Source organism: Capra hircus, chromosome 21 (assembly GCF_001704415.2).
Source record: "Capra hircus breed San Clemente chromosome 21, ASM170441v1, whole genome shotgun sequence".
Taxonomy (NCBI): Eukaryota; Metazoa; Chordata; class Mammalia; order Artiodactyla; family Bovidae; genus Capra; species Capra hircus.
In genome coordinates, this window is record NC_030828.1 from 48,735,701 (window position 1) to 48,759,481 (window position 23,781).

General features: G+C 38.5%; 1 long non-coding RNA gene across 4 annotated transcripts in view; it reads left to right on the plus strand.

Annotated features, from left to right (window-relative positions):
* Positions 1–23,781, plus strand: part of LOC102188715 — a 44,844-nt gene that overhangs the window by 18,390 nt on the left and 2,673 nt on the right. For 2 of the 4 annotated variants that reach the window (XR_001297036.2, XR_001919940.1), the window contains one exon: positions 6,521–6,789. The exons of the other annotated variants lie outside the window; for them this stretch is intronic. This is a non-coding gene — a long non-coding RNA (uncharacterized LOC102188715). Of the gene's footprint in view, positions 1–6,520; positions 6,790–23,781 lie in introns of those variants that run through there. 4 annotated transcript variants of the gene reach the window in all.

Genomic DNA, 23,781 nt, shown 5'->3' on the forward strand with positions numbered 1-23,781 from the left:
TTACTAGCATGTGAGATGAGTGCAATTGTGCGATAGTTTGAGCATTCTTTGGAATTGCCTTTCTTTGGAAATATATATGTATATATGTGTATATATATATATATATATATATATATATTTTAGTTGTCCTTGTTTTCTTTCTCCTTTTTTTTCTCTGTTATGTTCTGTTGCACCTCTTCCTTCTCCTGCCCTGTAGGTTATCTGTTTCTCATGGTTTTTACCTTTAGTCTTTTGCTTACAAATCTCACTTTTTTCAGTTCACGGATATCTTTGTGAGAAAATAACTCCTCAGTCTATATAGTTGCCACTTGAACAATATATGTTTGAGCTGCGTGGATCCACTTATATGTTGAGTGTTTAATAATACTACAGAATTTGTGACTGGTTGAATCTGCAGGTACAAAACCACAGATACTGAGGGCTGACTATAAAGTTGTACACGGGTTTTTGACTGGATGGAGGATTGGTACCCGTAACTCCATGTTGTTTAAGGGTCAACTACATTCCTAACCCTAAGTCATAGTTCTGAATCTAGAACTGTCCTGAAATTTTCTCCTATGTGATCTGGTATCACCTTAAACATATCTAATATTGGACTTAACATTTTTCCTGCCACTTTAATCCTCCTCTTTTCTCTCTCTCTCTTTTTTTAAATAGCATTGCTATTTTTATCATTACCTAATTTTGACATTTAGCAGTGATTTGCTGTTTCTTTCTGAATTCAACTAGTCACCAAATCCTATCAACTGTTTCTATTATTATGATCATTGTAATATATGACCCTTTCCATTTTTATTGTACTCTAGCCAATATAGGGCCTAATCAGCTGATACCTAGGTTACTGCAGTTGTCCCCTACTGATAAAGTTTTTCTCTTGAGTCCCTTATACCACTGTTTTTTTTTTTCTGTAATTCTCACATAAAAGTTGTGAATGTCTATTTTGGATTATAGTTAATTATGTCCCACTGCTGTCTTTTTCATCTTTGTACTCCCCAGAAGCTTTGCGACAACCGAGCGACTGAACTGAACTGAAATGTTTTTAAGAATATGGTGTTCTAACTATAATTATGTATTTTGAACAGCATTTCCATGTTCTTTCATTCATTTAACAGATATTTATTGAGTGCTTATTATGTGCCAAGGATGTGTAGCTGCTAAGGGTATAATAATCATATAGCAATTAATAATCAAACAAAAACTTACGACTCTGGTGGCTTATGTTCCAGTGAGGTCATGCAATGACAAAGGAGCAAAATGCATAATGTCTTAGATGGTGACAACTGAAAAGGAGAAACAAATAAATGAAGTAGGGAAATAGGGAGTATTGAGGGTGAAAGGTTGACATTTTGGATAAGGTCCTAGGAAGGCCCTTCTGTAAAGGGGGCATATCAGTAAAGACTTGAAGAAAATGAGTGGGAAAGACAGCAAATATCTGAGGAAAAGAGGTTTCCAAGCAAAGGGAGCAGCAAGTGCAAAGGACCTCGGATGCAAGCATGTCTGGCATGATTGAATATTAGGGAGTAGAGTGAGCTGGAAGATGGGTAATATTAATAGAAATCAAAGGTATTAGGAAGCTAGGTATAGAGTGGAAAAATACAGATTGAGTGGGGCTGAATTTTCTGGATGTGAAGCATGAGGGGAAATGGACAGTCAAGGCTAATTTGAAGTTCTTTTGGCCTGAGCAGCTGAAGAATGGAGTTACTATTAACTGAGATAGAGGTGCATCTGAGAGGAGCAGGTTTCGAAGTGGGTTTGTTAGGAGTTAAGCTTTGTACATGCTAAGTTTGTGATCCCAGCTTGACATCCAAGCAGAGCAAAACTGTCCAGGTGGGTATGAAAGTCAAAGTCAAAGTCACTCAGTCGTGTCCAGATCTTTGCGACTCCATGGACTATATACAGTCCATGGAATTCTCCAGTCCAGAATACTGGAGTGGGTAGCCTTTCTCTTCTCCAAGGGATCTTCCCAACCCAGGTATCAAACCCAGGTCTCCCGCATTGCAGGCAGATTCTTTACCAGACCCAGGTCTCCCACAGTGCAGGTGGATTCTTTACCAGCTGAGCCACAAGGGAAGCCCAGGAATGCTTGAGTGGGTAACCTATCCCTTCTCCAGCGGATCTTCCAGACCCAGGAATTGAACCTGGGTCTCCTGAATTGCAGGCAGATTCTTTACCAACTGAGCTCTCAGGGAAGCCCTATTAGACTGAAATTTAGGGAGCAGGTCTGGGAGTCATCAGAATTGAGATAGTGTTTAAAACTATGAGACTGAGTCATCTGGAAATGAATGTAGTAACAAAAGATTAAACTTTTTGAAATACCCTGTATCCAGGTTCTCGTGGCCTTTCACAGTTAGTCTTGTATAAATCTCTTCTGTCAGTCTCACTGGATACTTGCTTAAGATCTCCTTTATCCTGTCACCCCAGAATGATCTATTTCCTTTCCAAACACCAATTATTCTTTCATTTTGTGAAAGTCTGCATCTTTATTCCACTCCCCCCTTTATCTTGTCTGTGTTGTGAATTTCATTATATTTTTATATGTGTCCTTTCTTCTCCTAATAAGCTAATGAAATCTGCAGCAGGAGCCATGATTTTTAATATTTTCTACAATGATCAGAAGCCCACATCTCCTCCTCAGGGGATATCTTTGGAGAAAGCCTTTACAAACATTAGAAACCTGGGGAAGCAAGGCTGTTTAGAAGCATCTGGACATTAATTTTGGTTCCTCCCATTGCATAAAAATTTGCGATTGTGATCGTGAGATATACGCTGTTGATACTATGTATAAAATAAATAACTAATGAGAACCTACTGAGAGAGTCAGTTTCTAGGCAGGTTGGTAAGAAGTCTGGGGTGCCTGAAGAGGGGAGAGAGGCCAGGGGTTCTCGAGGAGATAGGGGTCAGGAATTCTCAAAAAGGAAGAAAGAACAACTCTTTTTTTTTTCCTCTACATTCCTTAGTCTTAGTCACATAAAATGTTTTTTAAGCCTGGAGTTGATGATTCATAGAACAAACAACTCAGTTTAAAGTGGGTACTAAGGATAATATAACAACAATGTATTCTGCTTGAGGACAGTTTCTCCTTCCTGAAAACCTTCTGACTAATCTTGTTATTGTAAAATGTTTATTATGGGAGTGGGTCAGATAGGATCTTTCTTTTGTTAAATTCTAATCCTGTTATCCTAAAATATAAATTGTGGGAGTGGGTCTGGTAAAATTCTTACAACCTTGAGACATTCTTTTGCTTTATCGTAATAACTAATTTAAAAAGTATATGATTCTCTTGCTAAAGACTAGCGAGTGGGGCACTCTCCACCCCCTGCCAATTGTCTAATGTCAGAAGGTTTCTCTGTCCCTTTTCACTGTAATAAAACTTCTGCCACACAAGAGCCCTGTGTGGTCAAGCCTGGTCTCTGGTGCTCAAGCTGAATCTTCTTCGGAGATCACGAATCCGACATCGTTCACTGTAAGCTATCACTACTACATAGCACAGGGAACTCCACTCAGTGTTCTGTGTTGACTTAAATGGGCAGGAAATCCAAAAAAGAGGAGATACATGTGTGTATAAAGCTGACTCACTTTGCTCTATAGCAGAAACTGACACAACATTGTAAAGCAATTACACTCCAATAAAAATTTTTTTAAACAGTGGCCTTGTTAGCACTGAGTTTGGCTCAGGAACCAGCAGGAACCCAGATGTTTGTAGTATCTTTCCATTAAAGGGCATAACTTGTTAGAGATTGTATTGCACAAAGTGGTGATGTAAGCCCTAAGCATAAAAGAGAGTAGAACCAAGAGAACTGAGCTGGCCAAATATCGCAAGACCCTACCTTGTCCTCTCACTGGGAGTGCCTGCCTCTAGAGGCCAACGGAAGCTCTGCTGAGATTTGCTGCATTTGTCCCTGCTTTTAGTGGCACCCTCCCTGCTGAGATTTGAGTCTTTGGCTAAGTAAGTCAGGAGGCAAATATAAACTGATTTTGTGTGTGTGCCCTCTAATTCATAGCTGATAGCTAATGTTTACTTAGGGTTTACTGCTCTGAACCACTCGTAGTTCCAATGCTCTATTTGTATTAACTCTCTTAATCTTCATAACATCATATGAATTAGCAGCATGGCACCCCACTCCAGTACTCTTGCCTGGAAAATCCCATGGACAGAGGAGCCTGGTGGGCTGCAGTCCATGGGGTTGCTGAGAGTTGGGCACGACTGAGCGACTTCACTTTCCCTTTTCACTTTCATTCACTGGAGAAGGAAATGGCAACCCACTCCAATATTCTTGCTTGGAGAATCCCAGGGACAGAGGAGCCTGGTGGGCTGCCATCTATGGGGTTGCACTGAGTTGGACACGACTGAAGTGACTTAGCAGCAGCAGCCATTTTTAGGTAAGAATATTGAAGAAAAGAAGACCAAGTAACTAAATAGCACTATTAATACTAAATGGAGGAATGGAGTTTGATCCCAGGAAGTTTTGATCCAGAACTTTAATTTTTAACTGCTGAAATACTAAAAACCAATTTTAATTATTTTTTTGTCTTCTATTAGATGCCTCTATAATTTATAATATGCCACTATTTTTCTTGATCCATCAGCTAAGGCAGTAAGTGTTGATGACCTGTCATTAAAGATTAGGCTTTAGGGAATTCCCTGGTGATCCAGTGATTAGGATTCCCCTACTGCAGGGGAACTCTGTTTGATCCCTGGTCAGGGAATCAGATCCCACAAGCTGTGTGATGTGGCTTAAAAAAAAAAAATGAGGCTTTAGTTTATTTACACTATTCGCTACCCTACTTACCTTCAATTTTTGTATGCTTAATTGATGTTATTTCCTATGTTTTTGTAGCTCCAGTATACGTAAGCCTCTATTTTGTGTTTCATTGTCAGCAGTATCTCATATTTTCCTTTTTATAAATCGAGACTATTATCAGTCATATCCTTTACTGTCTTTTTTTTGTCTTTTAACTTCTGTTAAATATGTTTACTTTAAAATGATCAAAGTTGATAATATTTATATTGTATTTAAAGAAGGCTAGACCCCAGTTCAGTTCCTGGGCCAGGAAGATTTGCTGGAGAAGGGATAGGCTACCCACTCCAGTATTCTTGGGCTTCACTTGTGGCTCAGCTGGTAAAGAATCGCCTGTGATGCGGGAGACCTTGGTCTGGTAACGAATCCACCTGTGATGCAGGAGACCCTGGTTCGATCCCTGGGTTGGGAAGATCTGGGAAGGGAAAGGCTACCCACTCCAGTATTCTGGTCTGAAGAATTCCATGGACTATATAGTCCATGGGGTCACAAAGAGCTGGACACGACTGAGGGACTGTCACTACAGAAGGCAGTATAACATCATGGTTAAGAATGTAGATGTTGGAGCCAGGCCTCCTGGGTTCAAATCCAACCTCTACCACATCCTGACTTTGTGATGTTGGCAAGTTATTTCATCTCTTTGTGCCTCACTTTCCTCAACTGTGAAATGGGGATGATAATGATATTTCACAGGATTAGTGTCACGACTAACTGACTTATTATATGTAAAGTATTTAAAACAAGGCCTGGTACCTACTAAGTACTATATGACTGATTGCTATCAGTGTTATCATTATTCTGAAATCATAATGAACTCTTACATGCTTTCAATTTATTCTAAAAGTTACAAATAGTATGTCATGATTTTATTTCTTTTGTTTCTTGGTCCAAAATCATAACCTTAGCAATAAGGTTTCTTAAGATCAAAGTCAAATGGGTTATATTTTCTTGTACACCATATATTTTTAAAATTATGTATATTTTAATTTTATTTATAATTGGATAATGACTTTCTTTTAGAGCCCTTCCCAACCACACCAGAGTTTTGAATTTTTTTCCTTCTTATTGACAAAAAGAATATTTCATCATATTCTCAAAATTACCTGACTTTTCTGTTATACTTGATTATAAAAACTCACTTCCTTCTTGGAGATGGTCCTTTCACAGTCTGTGAAAGATAAAATTGATAAATTGGACTTTATCAAAATTAACAACTTTTGCTCTATAGGAGATACTGTTAAGACAATGAAAAGTCTGATTATACCTAGGAGAAAATGTTTGCAAATCACATATCTAAAAAAAAAATGTATGTCTTGAATATAGAACAAATTTTTAAAGCTCACCAGTGAAACAGTCAATCATTTTAAAAATGGACAGATCATCTGAGTAGACACTTTAAACAAGATTTATGGATGCCAAAAACCATATGAAGACAGCCAACATTATTTTTCACTAGGGAAGTGAAGAGTGAAACAGTGAGGAGCTACTACACATTGATTAGAATGGTTAAAATCCAACAAATTGGGAGTACCAAATGCTGGTGCTCTCATGTGTGCTGGTAGAATGCACAAGGGTGTAGCCACTTTGGAAGACAGTTCAGCAATTTCTTATAAAATTAAACACAGACTTGTCATAAGACCTAGCATTGCACTCCTAGGTATTCAGCAAGTTTATTTGAAAATGTATTTACATACAAAAATGTATGTATGCTTTATTCACAGCTGCTGTCTCTTTTTCATAATCATCAAAAAAGTGGAAGTAACCAAGAAGTTCTCCAATAATAGGTGAACAGATAATTAAAGGATGGTACAGCTATGCAGTGGGTATGAAAAGCAGGAATAACTACAGATTAATGCGGCAACTTTTGTATATTCAACAAGTATGTAATATGAATATGAATACTCATTCAATGAGTTTGTAAAACTCCAATACTTTGGCTACCTGATGTGAAGAACTGACTCATTGGAGAAGACCCTGATACTGGGAAAGACTGAGGGCAGGAGGAGAAGGGGATGACAGAGGAGGAGATGGTTGGATGGCATTACCGACTCAATGGACATGAGTTTGAGCAAGCTGTAAGAGTTGGTGATGGACAGTGAAGCCTGGTCTGCTGCAGTCCATGAGGTCGCAAGAAGTTGGACATGACTGAGCGACTGAACTGAACTGAATGCTACAATATGAATGCATCTTAAATGCATTTTGCTGAGTTAAAGAAGCCAGAGACTGAAATGGCTACATACGAAATGATACCAATCATATGGCCTTCTAGAGAGGGCAAAACTATAGGGATGGAAAGCAGAACAGTGGTTGTCAGAGGTTTGAAGAAGGGGGACTATTTGACTTGGGGAACCACAGGGGAGTTTTTAGGGTGGTGAACTAAACTGTTGGGGTGGACGTACGATGCTATACATTCTTTAAAATCCATAGAACTCTATAGCATAAAAAGTTAATGTATACAGATTAAAAAAAAAAAAACCAGGGGTTTGAGGGATCCCAAGATGGAATGCAGAGAAATGAAAGAATGTAACAAATGTTTTAGAAATGGATATGACATAGTCTCACTGAGGGAATGGGTAAAAAAATGCTTGACGTGAATAACTTTGGAAAAGAATGCTTTGACTCAGAAACTGTAACATTAAAGACAAAAGTATACATAAACACTGTACTGTGATTGATAAAGTTGTTTCTCACAAGGGTGCAGATGAACAATTCTGAAACTACAAGTGTACTGGGAATGAACAAGTGTGTAAAAGTATGGTGGCTGATAGCCAGGTTTCTCACTATTGGAAAGGGAGATTGGAGATAAGCATGGGGAAATGCTACAATGAACATAGTAGCTGACCAGTACTCCTTAGAACTGTTAAGATCATAAAAAGTAAGATCTTTAGAAACTGCCACCAGAAAAAGGTGGGGAAACATGATCACTAAATATATCCTGAATGGGATCTGGAACAGAAAGGACATTAGGGAGAAATTAGTGAAATCCATCCGTTAAATGTGTAGTGTGAAGAAGTGAAAGTGTTAGTTGTTAGTTGCTCAGTCGTGTCTAACTGTTTGCAACCCGATGGACTGTAGCCTGCCAGGCTGCTCTGTCCATGGCATTCTCCAGGCAAGAATACTGGAGTGGGTTGCCATGCCGTCTTCCAGGGGATCTTCCCAACCCAGCGATTGAACCTTAGTGTCCTAAAATGTGTAGTGTAGTTAATACTAAAGTATCAGTGTTCATTCCCTAGTTGTGACAACCATGCTATATATAAAGAAAGATGTTAACAATATGAGAAACTGGTATATGGGAACTCTCTGTAATATCTTGGTAACTTTTCTATAAATCAAGCTTTAAATTAAAAGGTTGTTTAAAAGTTTGTTTAAATTAAAAAACCTCAGTAAACAACATTTAACTTACTATGATTATATAATGCAGAACTAAAGAGTTTATACTATGATTTCATTTTTTTTGGTCTCGTGTGTCCAAAATCATGACCCTAAAGAGAATATTTCTAGGATCACGGTCAAATAGATTACTTTTTTCTACTACTACATACATTTCTCTAAATTATATAATAGTTCAGTTTTCTTTATAGCTGAATTTTGACTTTCATAAATAGCTTTTTTCCTCTCTAGAATTTAGAATTACTGTTTTTTTCTTCTAAATGACAAAATACCTTCATTATATTCTCAAAATGATCTGGTTTCTCTGTCATACTCAGTTTTAAGAATCCACTTTCTTCTTGGAGACAGTCTTTTTAGAGACTTTTGTCTTAGTGTGAGATTTGTTATTCTCCAGGTCTGCCATGTGGTTGTCATTCTGGATCTTTCCTTTCTGTGTCATTGGACTAGATATTCTATTTCTTAGATCCTGTGTTTTGTCTGGCTCATATGGTAAAGCGTCTGTCTACAATGTGGGAGACCTGGGTTCGATCCCTGGGTTGGGAAGATCGCCTGGAGAAGGAAATGGAAATCCACTCCAGTACTATTGGCTGGAAAATCCCATGGACAGAGGAGCCTGGTAGGCTACAGTCCATGGGGTCCCAAAGAGTTGGACATGACTGAGTGACTTCGCTTTCGCTTTTCTTTTGCTTTCATTTTGCTGAACTGCATCCTTGATGTGTTCAGAACACTGCTTAATAACAAATTCTAGAGTTGATGTGTGTGTGAGAGTGTTTCTGCCTGAGCTTTATAGTTGATGGAGCTATGGGTATAGAATTTTAAGTTCAAAGTTGCAAACATTTTTTCTTCAGAACTTTGAAGGCAAAGCACATTGCCTTCAAGCATTTTGTGTTGTTACCAAGAAGCCTGATAGCTGATTATTTCTTACCTTCTGGAAGCTTTTAAAATATTTTTCATATATGCCTGCCTCTTGAGAAATCTGTATGCAGGCCAGGAAGCAACAGAACTGGACATGGAACAACAGATTGGTTCCAAATAGGAAAAGGAGTATGTCCTTTATTGTCAGCCTGCTTATTTAACTTCTATGCAGAGTACATCATGAGAAACGCTGGACTGGAAGAAACACAAGCTGGAATCAAGATTGCCGGGAGAAATATCAATAACCTCAGATATGCAGATGACACCAGCCTTATGGCAGAAAGTGAAGAGGAACTAAAAAGCCTCTTGATGAAAGTAAAAGAGGAGAGTGAAAAAGTTGGCTTAAAGCTCAACATTCAGAGAACGAAGATCATGGCATCTGGTCCCATCACTCCATGGGAAGTAGATGGGGAAACAGTAGAAACAGTGACAGACTTTATTTTTTTGGGCTCCAAAATCACTGCAGATGGTGATTGCAGCCATGAAATTAAAAGACGCTTACTCCTTGGAAGAAAAGTTATGACCAACCTAGATAGCATATTCAAAAGCAGAGACATTACTTTGCCGACTAAGGTCCGTCTAGTCAAGGCTGTGGTTTTTCCAGTGGTCATGTATGGATGTGAGAGTTGGACTGTGAAGAAGGCTGAGCGCCGAAGAATTGATACTTTTGAACTGTGGTGTTGGAGAAGACTCTTGAGAGTCTTTTGGACTGCAAGGAGATCCAACCAGTCCATTCTGAAGGAGATCAACCCTGGGATTTCTTTGGAAGGAATGATGCTAAAGCTGAAACTCCAGTACTTTGGCCACCTCATGCAGAGTTGACTCATTGGAAAAGACTTTGATGCTGGGCGGGATTGGGGGCAGGAGGAGAAGGGGACGACAGAGGATGAGATGGCTGGATGGCATCACTGACTCGATGGACACGAGTCTGAGTGAACTCCGGGAGATGGTGATGGACAGGGAGGCCTGGCGTGCTGCGATTCATGGGGTCGCAAAGAGTCGGACATGACTGAGCGACTGAACTGAACTGAACTGAACTGATATGCCTTATACTAAAGAATAAGTTTCAAGAATGTATCTAAATAAGGATCTTATTTTTATTCACTTGATTGGTGTTGGTATATTGCTTTTCAGTATAAAGACTTGCATTTTACTTAAGTTTTCTGAAATTTTCTTCTATTATTTATTTAATTATTTCCTCCCCTATATTTTCTTGATTTTCTCTGTTCGGAACTTCTGTTTATGTGACACTGAATCTTTTAAAGTTATATTCCATTTTTTATATCATTTGTTCCATATTTTCCTCTTTCTTTTTGCTGTATGCTCTGCGAAATATATTTGCCTTTATTTTCTAGTCCTTCTTTCAGAATGTTTTCACCATTCTTTATAAGGATGATGAACTCTTGACTGAGGTCATGGGGGCAGTGAGCCTTGTGTGTCTCTCATCCTGTCATCAGGCTAACCTAGACTTGTTCACATGACAGATGCAAGGATCTAAGTGAGGTAAGCAGAATTGGAAACACTTTCGAAGTATAGACTTTGAACTGGCTGAGAAATGAAGATTGTCACTCTGTTGGACCCTTTTGACCAAAGTAAGTCATGAAACCAGCCCAGATTCAAGAAATATTTGTTAAATATTTTGTTTATATTTTTTCTTTCACTGTGAAGGAGCTTTTTAGCTTGATGTAATCCCATTTATTCTTGCTTTTGTTGCTTATGCTTTTGGTATCATATCCATAAAATCATGGTCACATCCAGTATCGGGGAGCTTTTACCCTATGTTTTCTTCTAGGACTTGTATAGTTTCAGGTCTTATGTTTAGCATCCTTTTTGTCATTAGACCACTTGCCTCTGAAATGAATGTTGCAGTTCTGTAAGGTGTCTTATGGAAGTTTTGCAGAAAATTTGGAGAATCTTTAATCTGTATAATGGAGAGTGGCCTTTATAGCCGGTCACCAGTGTCATATTTTGCAGTGTTCTCTTCTTTCCCCCTAACTCCTATCTAGATCACTACCCAGACACAATTGCCTTTATTTATTTATTCATTTTTTGCATGTGTCTCCTTTTGGCAATAGCCAAATAAATACATTTGCTCACTCTTAAGAATATTATACAAGATTCTAATCTACTTGTCCAAATGGAACCTGTTGTAGATACAAGACCTTCCAGTGTTTTCTGAACAAAGGAAAATTACCTTGACTTACTTTGTTTTCAATAGAATGTGGAAAATTTTTTTTTTTTTTTTTTGGTGAAGTCTTTTGGGTGCATTAATCTTGCTCTGGGAGCAGTTTTGGGATAAAGAAGCTACTGCATAATCAAAAGAACATAAATATTTCTGCTGCCAGCTGTCAATAAGATTGGGCCCAAAGATTTTTCTTTGAAAAGGGCTATTAAATAGAGCTACTAAACTAAATAATTAAAAGATAATGTAAATTTCAAAGTAGACTACAGTAGCAAATTGATATATAGCACTTTGGGCTGAGTTCTCAAAAAGCTGAGAACAGAGCATATTAGTGCCTGTAGGTTTTAGAGCAGAATACTACCTGATCTGTGTAGAGCTTGTTATGGTCACAGTTCTTGCTGGGGAAGCAGTTCTAGGCAGTCCTTGCAGATCGTGGCTCAATGCAGTGCCACGGGACTTGTCCAGCTCATCAACAGCTGACTGGTGATGGCTGGACTCAGTACTCCATCCCTCCAGCTGTAGCCAGCCAGGGCCTATGAGATGCTGCCATGGAGGCACTGCTGGAGTAAGGGAAATGGTCATTTGCTGGTCAGTGAAACTTTTTTTTTTTTTTTTTTAATTTAAGCAGAAGTTACAGTGATATAGGCAGTTGGTTTTAGGAGCAAGAATCAGGAAACGCAAGTAAATAACTGAGTCATATTAGTGTTGAAATAATAAAAAATAGATCCACCAACTCCTGCTACAGCTGCCTGAATCTAAATCTTAAAAAATGTTTTTTTTCATCTGATCAGGTTCTTTGTAGGTTTCATATAAGCTTGTTTTCAAGCATAAGTGAGATTTAGGCTACTAGAAGTAATGTTCATGTTTTGTCAGTTTATAGGAGACATTATTTCCTACCTCATTCTTCATACATACCTACTTATCTGAGTGGCGCCAGTTGTTGCACTAGTGATTCTATTTGAAATTTCCCCTATAATTCTTGTCCACTGAGCTATAAGAACTGACAGCATCTTCAGTTGTCATCATGACTCCTTTAGGCATAGAAAGCTGTTAAGGTTTTGTATGTTAGGAAAGGAAGGCTTGGTAAGATAGTGTTTATTTTATAGAGTAATAATCTTTTATCTGAATGTTCTCAATTCTGTTCCAGAAAGTGTCACTGGCAAATAAAAACTTCACTTCTTTTAAAAACAAAAAGACTTCTTCTAAAGAGAAAACATATAATAGGGAGTCAGGATTCCATAGAGAGTTCATGCTATTGGTTTCTAGTGGACCTGAAATAAGAGATTTACCTGTGGTTATATAGAAATCTAGTAGGTGAAATTGGAGAGAGAGAGAAGAGAAGGGAGAGAAAGGGAAACAGACTGGGAGAGGGAGGGAGAGCAGAAGAGAGGAGAGAGGATCTGAGAGAATGCAGTCTTCTTTTCCAGGTTTATGCTTTTCCTACCATGAACCTGAGAGAATAATCTGGCCTGTATTAACAACCACAGGCCCTCACTGAGTTTCTGAAGATTTTCTGGAGAGAAATTGTGTTGAAATTCTCATGATCACTACCACCTCTGACTGTCAAGTAGATACTGGGGAAAACCTTTTCTCTCCCCAAGGTAAAGGTGGGATGTGTAAATTAGAAATACAGAATGTGTGGGAACCCCAGCCTGACCTTTTCTTGCTTTTCTTCCTGGTAGCTTTTCTCTCAGATACCACTGAAGTGACAGTACCTCTCTGTGATAGTACCTCTTGGACTTCCTTCTTCTTATTGACTCTCATCATAGGGGCCTGCCTTTAGCAGTTGTAGTTCTTTAGAGTCCCCAATAATTCCCAGCTGCAGCTGTTCCCTGTGGTAGTGTTACACCTGATTTAACCCTAGGCCTCTTGCTTACTCCTGTTGAAACATCGTCTGTTCTCAGCCTTGCTTTTAGCCTCAGTTCTCACTAATTACTTCTTTCCTGCTCTCCTACCTTAATGGACTTATTCATACCAATATAGTGGCTTCCCAAATATAACCCACTGTTTAATACCTGCTCCTCTTCATATCAGCGCCCAACTTTGGTTCAGGGGTTACTTATTTCTGTAATTTCTCAGGTGGAATTAACCTCTGCCTCCTTTGTGCTCCTCATCTGTTCTTTACAACATCTATCATAGCATCTGTAGTTCTTTGTTGTTTATGTCTCCCTTGAATAGAGCAGAAATGAATTATCCCTACCAAGCGCTGCATAAATTGCAGATTCTTGAGCAAATATTGTTGTTCTTTTAAGCCACTAAATTTAGGGATAATTTGTTTTGCAGTCATAGAAACTGAGTTAGATTTTGGTATTTGGAGATGTGGTGCCATGTGACAGAAACCTCAAAATGTAGTGGTGACTGAAGCTAAACTAGACAGGACTAGACAGTGGGCAGAAGGTGGGGGGACACTGAAGAGATTGTTAGTGGAAGCCTAGTGGTCAAGGAAGATTTCAGTGACGGTTTAAAGGAAAGTGAGAAAGTATCATTGAGAGCAGGAGAAAAGATCCTTGTTATGCAACAGCAGAAAGTTTAGCAACATTGTCACTTATGGTAATGTGGAAAAGAGAAAATGGTTATAATGAACTGAACAAATTCAAAGGTGTTGTCTGGCTGTTTCTGCTGCTTATAGTAAACTTGACAGGAGGAAGTGCTAGTGTGACGGCTTTTATCTCTCAAAATTCATATGCTGATGCCCAGTGTGAAGGTGTTAGGAAATGGGGAGGTGCTTGGAAGCACTTAAGTCCGAATGGTGGCGCCCTCAAGAATAGGATTAGTGCTTTTATAAAAGAGACCATGCAGAACTCCCTAGCCCTTTCCACCATGAGATAACACAGTGAGAAGGTGGCAATCTGCCCCCTGGAACGTTCTGGCCTTCACCAGAACCTACCATGCTGGCACACTGATCTTGGATTCCAGGATCCACAACTGTGAGAAATTAATTTTTGTGGTTTATAAGTCACCAAGCCTCTGGCCATTTCATTAATAGTAGTCCAATTAGACTAAGAGAGAGAAGCTAAGAAAAGAATTGTTAAATATAAAAGAACCAGAACTTACTGAGTTTGAAAATAAAACGTTTTTTCTACTTTCTCCAGGTGGCAGACAATTTTCAAATTAAGAAAAATCTTATGAGAAGAGATTAAATCTAGAGTATTGTGATTTACTCTAGATTCACATGGTTTAACTATGAAACCAAGGGAGTGATTGTGACACTGTTTGATAAGGCCTCAGGAAATTTAATGTCATGCTTCACCAAGGCAAGTAGTCCATCTTGAGGATATACCATGCCTCACACATCTTTACTAAATGAAAATGTCCTCTAAGAATTTTAAGAGAATTGTCTCTCAGGATACCTAGAGGAAGCTCAAGGACATATACTGCAATTTATGAGTGTGATTTTTGTCTGATGAAGTTGGATTATAAATTGATTCACAAGAAATCTGCACAGTTAAAAGATTTTATTTTTTAGAGTGGTTTTAGGTTCACAGCAAAATTCAGCACAGAGCACAAAGAATTCCCACATACCCCTTGTCCCTCTCATATACACCTGAGTAGTATCTTTGGTAAAATTGATGAACCTGAACATTGATGCATCACTATCACCCCTGGTTTATAGTATATAGAAGGTTTCACTCTTGGTGTATATTTTTTGTTGTTTTTCAGTTGCAAATTGTGTCTAACTCTCTGTAGTCCCATGAACTGACATGTATCCAGTATTCTAGCCCTTAAAAATCCTCTGTGCTTTGTCTTTTCACCTACCCTATCCCAATCCCTTGTTCAGTCACCAAGTCATGTCCAACTCTTTTTGACCCCATGAATTGCAGCACACTAGGCTTCTCTATCCATCACTATTGCCCTCAGTTTGCTCAAACTCATGTCCATTGAGACAATGATGCCATCCAACCATCTCATCCTCTGTCGCCCCCTTCTCTTCTTGCCCTCAATTTTCCCCAGCATCAGGGTCTTTTCCAATAAGTCAGCTCTTTGCATCAGGTGGCCAAATTATTGAAGCTTCAGTTTCAGCATCAGTCCTTCCAATGAGTATTTAGGGTTGATTTCCTTTAGGATTGACTAGTTTTATCTCCCTGCTGTCCAAGGGACTCTGAAAGGTCTTCTCCAACACCACAGTTCGAAAGTGTCAATTCTTTGGCACTCAGCCTTCTTTATGGTCCAACTCTCACATCCATCCATGTATGACTACTGGAAAATAGCTTTGACCGTAACTTTTACTATACAGATCTTTGTCAGCAAAGTAATGTCTCTGCTTTTTAATACACTGCCCAAGTTTGTCATAGCTGTTCTTCCAAGGAGTAGGCATCTTTTAATTTCATGGCTGCAGTCATCATCTGCATTGATTTTGGAGCCCAAGAAATTAAAATCTGTCACTGTTTCCACATTTTCCCTATCTTATTTGCCTTGAAGTGCTATCATCTGCATATGTGAGGTTCTTGATATTTCTCTGAGCAATTTTGATTCCAGCTTGTGATTCATCCATCCTGACATTTCACATGATGTACTATAAGTTAAATAAGCAGGTTGACGATATACAGCCTTGATGTACTTCCTTTCCCAATTTTAAACCTGAAGCTGAATGATTCTATGCAGACCTGTAAGACCTCTTAGAATTAACATCAAAAAAAGATTTCTTTTGATGACGGGGGACTGGAATGCAAAAGTAGGACGTCAGGAGATACCTTACATCAAGGTAAATTTGACTTTGGTTTGACCTTGGGAGTACAAAATGAAGCAGGGCATAGGCTAACAGAGATTTGCCAAGAAAACACAATGGTCATAGCAAATACCCTCTTCCAGCAACACAAGAGACTTTACACATGGACATCACCAGATGGTCAGTACTGAAATCAAATTGATTAAATTCAGTTCAGTTGCTCAGTCACATCCAACTCTGTGACCCCATGGACTGTAGCACGCCAGGCCTCCCTGTCCATCACCAACTCCCAGAGTTTACTCAAACTCATGTACATTGAGTCAGTGATGCCATCCAACCATCTCACCTTCTGTCATCCCCTTCTCCTCCCGCCTTCAATCTTTCCCAGCATCAGGGTCTTTTCACATGAGTCAGTTCTTTGCATCAGGTGGCCAAAGTATTGGAGTTTCAGCTTCAACATCAATCCTTCCAATGAATATTCAGGACTGATTTCCTTTAGGATGGACTGGTTGGATCTCTTTGAAGTCCAAAGGACTCACAAAACTTCTCCAACACCACAGTTCAAAAGCATCAATTCTTCAGCGCTCAGCTTTCTTTATAGTCCAACTGTCACACCCTTGCATGACTACTGGAAAAACTGTAGTTTTGACTAGACAGACATTTGTTGGCAAAGTAATGTCTCTGCCTTTTAATATGCTGTCTAAGTTGGTCATAACTTTTCTTCTAAGGAGCATGCATGTTTTAATTTCATGACTGCAGTCACCATCTGCAGTGATTTTGGAGCCCCCCAAAATAAAGTCAGCCACTGTTTCCCCATCTATTTCCCATGAAGTGATGGGACCAGATGCCATGATCTTCATTTTCTGAATGTTGAGCTTTAAGCCAACTTTTTCACTTTCCTCTTTCACTTTCATCAAGAGGCTTTTTAGTTCCTCTTCACTTTCTGCCATAAGGCTGGTGTCATCTGCATATCTGAGGTTATTGATATTTCTCCCGGCAATCTTGATTCCAACTTGTGCTTCATCCAGCCTGGCATTTCTCATGATGTACTCTGCATAGAAGTTAAATAAGCAGGGTGACAATATACAGCCTTGACGTACTCTTTTTCCTATTTGGAACCAGTCCATTGTTCCATGTCCAATTCTAAACTGTTGCTTCCTGACCTGCATACAGATTTCTCAAGAGGCAGGTCAGGTGGTCTGGTATTCGCATCTCTTTCAGAATTTTCCAGTTTGTTGTAATCCACACAGTCAAAGGCTTTGGCATAGTCAATAAAGCAGAAATAGATGTTTTTCTGGAACTCTCTTGGTTTTTCCATGATCCAGCAGATGTTGGCAATTTGATCTCTGGGTCCTCTGCCTTTTCTAAAACCAGCTTGAACATCAGGAAGTTCATGATTCATGTATTGCTGAAGCCTGGCTTGGAGAATTTTGAACATTACTAACGTGTGAGATGAGTCAATTATGTTGTCCTTTGAACATTCTTTGGCATTGCCTTTCTTCTTTGGGATTGGAATGAAAACTGACATTTTCCAGTCCTGTGGCCACTGCTGAGTTTTCCAAATTTGCTGGCACATTGAGTGCAGCACTTTCACAGCATCATCTTTCAGGATTTGAAATAGCTCAACTGGAATTTCATCACCTCCACTAGCTTTGTTTGTAGTGATGCTTTCTAAGGCCCATTTGTCTTCACATATCAGGACGTCTGGCTCTAGGTGAGTGATCACACCATGGTGATTATCTGGGTCATGAAAATCTTTTTTGTATAGTTCTTTTGTGTATTCTTGCCACCTCTTCTTAATACTTTCTGCTTCTGTTAGGTCCATACCATTTCTGTCCTTTATTGAGCTCATCTTTGCATGAAATGTTCCCTTGGTATCTCTAATTTTCTTGAAGAGATCTCTAGTCTTTCCCATTCTACTGTTTTCCTCTATTTCTTTACACTTAGGTCAATAATTACTAGGGTAATTTTTTAATACAGTCTTAGTAGCTGAAATAATTAGAATGGTTTATCCTTTAGGATTTATTTTTTAAATTAAGTTCTGGTAATAAATTTATGCTGGCTTCATGAAATGAATTGAGACACCTTTCATCTTTCTGTTTGATATGAAATAATTTAAATAATATTGTAATTATTTGTTCCTAAAAGGTAGACTAAGATTTAAAGGTTTTTTGGATGTATTATTATTATCTAAAATAATAGTCACCTTTCCACTCCCTTCTTTGGTAATTCATCAAGTTGGTTTTCTACTTGGTTTTCTCTGGTTTATTTGTATTTTCTAGGAAATCACACATTTATTTTATTTCTAGTCTTGCTAATATTTGTTTTGTCTTCACATTTTTAAGCAGGATCTTAAATGGTGTGTGTGTTTGTATGTGTGTGTAGGTATCTTGTTTGTTAGTCTTTAAAACAGCATCTTTTGGAATTATTTAGTAACTCTTCTACTGTTTTTCTGTATCATAGATTATATCTGTTATCTTTATCTATTCACTCCTCAAATCTTCTTTTAGTTAACTTTGTGCTTTTTAAAAAATACTTAGGATAAACCTGTTTCTGTACTTGTGCTCATTTGTCTTCATAATGAAAGGATTTAAGGACATCAGTTTTTATCTAATTATGGCCTTTTCTGTGTTCTGTATATTTTTTGTAGTTACTTTTTCATTAATTTCTTAAGTGTTTGTGGGCTTCCCAGGTGGCACTAGTGAATAAAGAACCTGCTTGCCAATTCAGAAGACCCAAGAGAAGCAAGTTCTGTCCCTAAGTCAGGAAGATCCCCTGGAGGAAGAAATGGTAATCTACTCCAGTATTTTTGCCTGGAGAATACCATGGACATAGGAGCCTAGTGGGCTATACTCCCTGGGATTGCAGAGAGTTGGACAGACTGAAGTGACTTAGCATGCATGCAATCACGAGTGTTTGTGATTTTTCTCCTTAATCAGGAGTTAATTTTCAAATCCTTAAGGTATTTCAAACTTTTAAAAATTATTTCATGTGTTATTAAATTATGATCAGTGACTGTGACTTGTAATATATTTACTTTTAAGTATTTCTTGTGGTTTGCTTTGTGGACTTTATTGTACCTTTAGTATTCTCTTCAAGGAACGCTTTCTTATTTTGCCATATAGGTAGGCTGAGAATTTTCCAAATCTTTCAGTTCTAGTTCCTTTGTGCCGAAGAATTCCATCTTCAAATCATTTCTCTCTTTTCACATTTTGCCATAAGTAGTCAGGAGGAGCTAGGCCACTCCTTCAGTATTTTGCATGGAGATATCCTCAGTTAAATGTTCAATTTAATTACTTGCAAGTTCTACCTTCCACAGAACACTAGAAAATGAAGTCAGTTCAGTCAAGTTCCTTGCTACTTTATAATAAGGATCACTTTTTCTCCAGTTTTCAATGACATGTTCCTCATTTCCATCTGAGAGCTCATCCTAATGGCCTTTGTGGTCCATACTTCTACCAACATTCTCCTTAGGGTTACTTAAATATTCTCTAAGAAGACTGAGGTTTTCTCTCCTCTCCTCTTTTCTTTCTGAACCCTTAGCATAAATACCTTTGATGCTCATATTTCTAGTGTGTATCTCTAAACTCTTCCAGCTGCTACTAGTAAACCAGTTGCAAAGTCACTTCCACTTTTTAGGTTATTTGTTATGGCAGCATCCCACTCTCAGTACCAAAATCTGTAGTAGTCAAGGTTCTCCCGAGAAGCAGAACTTCTAGGACCTGAGGAATCCCATGATCTGCTCTCTGTAAACTGGAGACCTGAGAATGGCAGTGGTGTAATTCAGTCTGAGCCTAAAGGCCTGAGAGCCAGAGGAGCCAGTGAGGTAAATTCCACTTCAAGGGCAGAAGATGAGATGAGATGTCTCAGCTCGGTGAAGCTGGGGAAAAGAAGCAAATACGTCCTTCCTCCACCTTTTGCTCCATTTAGGCCCTCAACAAATTGGATGGTGCCCATCCACAGCTGGGCAAGGCATTCCAGTGAGTCTACCAATTCAAATGCTAATCTTACCCAGAAACTCCCTCATAGACCCCAGAAATAATATTTAATGTGAGTACCTATTGGCCAATCAAGTTTATGCATAAAATTAACCATCATACATATAAACATAGGAAAAAAAATCACTGAAATTAAACTTTAGAAGATGAATTTAAGGAGAGTCACTCTGGAGATCAATCCAAATTAGTGGATTGGAAAAATCAATATCTAAGAATATCTAAGAACTAAGAACAAATTCATGCAGAGAAATAAATTATAACAAAATCATTCAGAGGTTGATTTTCCACATATCATTTCTGTGGGCATTATTGGAGCCTGTGCATAATCAAAATACTGGTGTAAATCAAGGCAGAGGAAAACAAAATTGAGGGAACAGGATCCAACATAAAAGAGACAAAGGAATTTACTGAATGTGGGTAAAGAGACACATCAAATGATAGCTCTGTAGCAGGCCTGAAAATGAATTGATCTAGATTGTAACAGGTCAGAAAGCTTAAGGAGAGACTTCTTCAAGAAGGTGAAATGAATAAAATACCCAGTAGGTTTGACTGTATTGGGAAGAGATTTACACAAGCTCTGGAGAATATGGGAGGAAAAATTAATGTTAAAACATAGAAAAATTAATGTTAAAACAGAAAAATTAATGTTAAAACATAGAGAAATATTAAAACAAAAAATAATTCTTAATTAGAGAAAATAATCATAGTAAACATGATTCAGCTATCATAGTATTTACATGGTCAACATAAACAATATTAATCTAAACAATAGATATGGGTCCTGCAGTATTATCTTATTATCTGCAGTATTATCTGTGGTATTGATACCACAGACCTTTAGAAGGGCTGGCTAGGGGAGCTGTGTGAGGGAGAGAGACTAGGAGAAAATGGATATTGATTTATCATAACTTTATAAGATTTTGGAAGAATGTGGGAACCCAAGTGTGTGTGTGTGTGGGAGGGGATGGGGTAAGAACGGTGGTTATATGTGAGAGAGCTAAATTCTCATCTTCTGTATTAATAATAGATATTATCAGTAGATAGTAAAGTCAGTAACTGGTAGTAAGAACATAAGACTGTAAACATGTTATGTAGAGACTGGGGATAAATACCAGAAACCAACAGGAAGAATTGAAAGCTGTTGCCTTCCAGGGTGAGAAATTTGAAATGTATGGAATTGTGAAGTGAACTGAAAGTTGCTCAATCATGTCTGACTCTTTGCACCCCATGCACTGTAGCCTACCAGGCTCCTCTGTCCATGGAATTCTCATGGGTTGCCATTCCCTTCTCCAGGGGATCTTCTCAACCCAGGGATCGAACCCAGGTCTCCTGCATTGCAGGCAGATTCTTTACTGTCTGAGCCACCAGGAAAGCCCCTGAAATATGTGGGGCCTAATGTTTTTCATAACAAGTCTTATAAAATTTTAAATGCACATGTGTGACTTTGCCAAAAATACCTTCCCCACCAACCATAGATTAAAAACAAAATGGAATAACAAAAGAAGACATAAACTTAATAGATTCAGGAGATACAAGGAGGAGTTCTACAAGGTTTAAAAAAAAAGAAAATTGTAAGAACTCATATTAGAAAGAAGATCTGCATTTTGAAGAATACCCCATTCCTTTCCCTCAGTCCAAATTTCAGTTAGCATTGATGAGAAAAACTAATAGATTTGTTCCTATACATTTTTTAAGTTTCAGGGATAACAAAATCTTGCTGGGTTCCAGAAAGAGAAAAAAAGTTACTTGTGAAGGAAAAAAAAAGATGAGAGTGAGACTCAATTTCCTGCATCGAACTTTGGAGACTAGAAGATGGTAGGATAATGTCACTGAACTAGTGATAGAATTACATTGGTGAATCCTATACTGGGCTAAGTTATCAGTCACCTGTCAGGGAGAGAGATGTGCAGATGTTTGAGGATTCTTGAGAAAATACACTAACCAACAAAAGGATTTGAACAGTGATTATGGGAAATGGAAAGATAAGAGGAAATGGTGCTAAGTAATGAAGTTGTCAATATACACATGGTCCAGTTTTAGTGGTTAGAGGCCAGCTTAGAAAATGTTTACTATAAGCTCTAAATAAGTATTCTTTTTTTCTCAACCTTTCAGCCTGAAAATTTTCAAAATAGAAATCTGAAAGACTTTTGCTTAGATTAACCAGTTTCTTTTGCAGTAGAGTGCTTCCGATTCTTTGGAAATAGCTGATTCTAGGGCAGGGAAAATAGGTGAGCCTGCATTTTTTTTTAACATGACAAAGAAATGTGCCATGATAAAAGGGCAGAGAATGCATACAAAAGATTTATTGGTGAGTGCCTTTTGAAAAACCACCTGTCAGGGAGTGAACAAAGCGGGATTGGAAGAGGAGGAAGTTCAGCTGCACTGTGAGCTCTAGACCTGATATGGTCCAGCTGTGACTGTCGTATTTGTCCATTTGTTGTCAAAATTGGACAAAGGAGTATGAAGAGAGAGATCCCTTTCATATATGCCCATCATATGACAAGCATACGTTTGTCATCTGGCAATAAAAAATACCCTGCACTTTTGTGACAGAAGCCCTGCCTCTTTCTGATGATCAAGATCAATTACTCCTGCCAGATGTGTTTCTTGGCTCAAGGTACTTGGAGTGACCAGGTGACAGTTGTAACTTAAAGTTTAATGGGCTCTGTCCCTTGGTCGAGGACAAGGGACTTCCAGATTCATAGAACCTAGCTTTGCAGGGAAAGGAAATATAAATTTCTAAATGGGCACTGGGACTGAGGAGGCCATTCCTGCTGCTTCCCCTTGTTTCTTGCCTACGTGTATGTTACTTCTTACAGATGCTATAGCATAATGCTTACTGATTTAGGGCATAACTACAACCCAGAGGAGGGTGTCCTATCTTCACATGGTATCATCACCTCAACCATGCCTTCAGAATGCTTTTCAAGCATTCCAGATCACTGTCTCAGATTGGCAGCTTCTGAATGTTGTGGTATGTAATAGGATGAGTGGACCGAGCAATCTGTATTGATACCTCCCTTGCTTTAGTACATCTGGTTGGTAGCAAAGTTCTGTAGGATATAAAGTGAACTAGAAACATTGTTAAATCTCAGGTACTGGTGTTAAGTCTCTGTCTTCTTTCCTTATTCCATTTTATTTTTAATTTAGGTTTGGGAGTTGATTTTTGGCAAAGTCATAAATGTGCATCATTTAAAATTTTCTAAGTCACAAGCTCACATTTATACTTGTGGTCAGGGAAGGCAAATCCATATCTGTAATTGGATGTTGATTGTAATTGTGTTGATTCTGGTCAAAGTGAATCACTGCCCCTTTCAGAGTGGAAAAGGGTCCAGTGTAATCAGTTTACACTGTCTGATGGTCTCCTGGGGGAAATGTTCTCTATTGGGGGTTCAGCTTTGGTCTCTTTCAGCTTAGATAATCTGTTTTAGCACTTAGCTAGATCAGCCTTGGTGAGAGGGAGCCCAGACTGTTGGGGCCATGCATAGTTGCTGTTTCTGCCACCCTGGCAGCTTAGCCCATTATGCCAGCACTAAGGTGGTCAGTGACATGATGGATGATGTCAGCTGGTTAGTATTCTGTATACTTGGCTGTTTAGTGCCTCTTCCATGGAGGAGTACTTTCTAATGGGTGTTAATATGTTAATAATACATTAATCCAAAGATTCTCACATTTTATGTCCATTCCCACAGGACTATCTTCATGCCCTGTTCCCAGGAAAACCAGTCAAGAGACTTTAATCTTTTAGATGAAATTAAAGAGGCCCTGAGCTAGCAGAGTGGCAGAGACTATAAATAAACATATCTGAACTGTATTTCAGGTTAGGCTTGT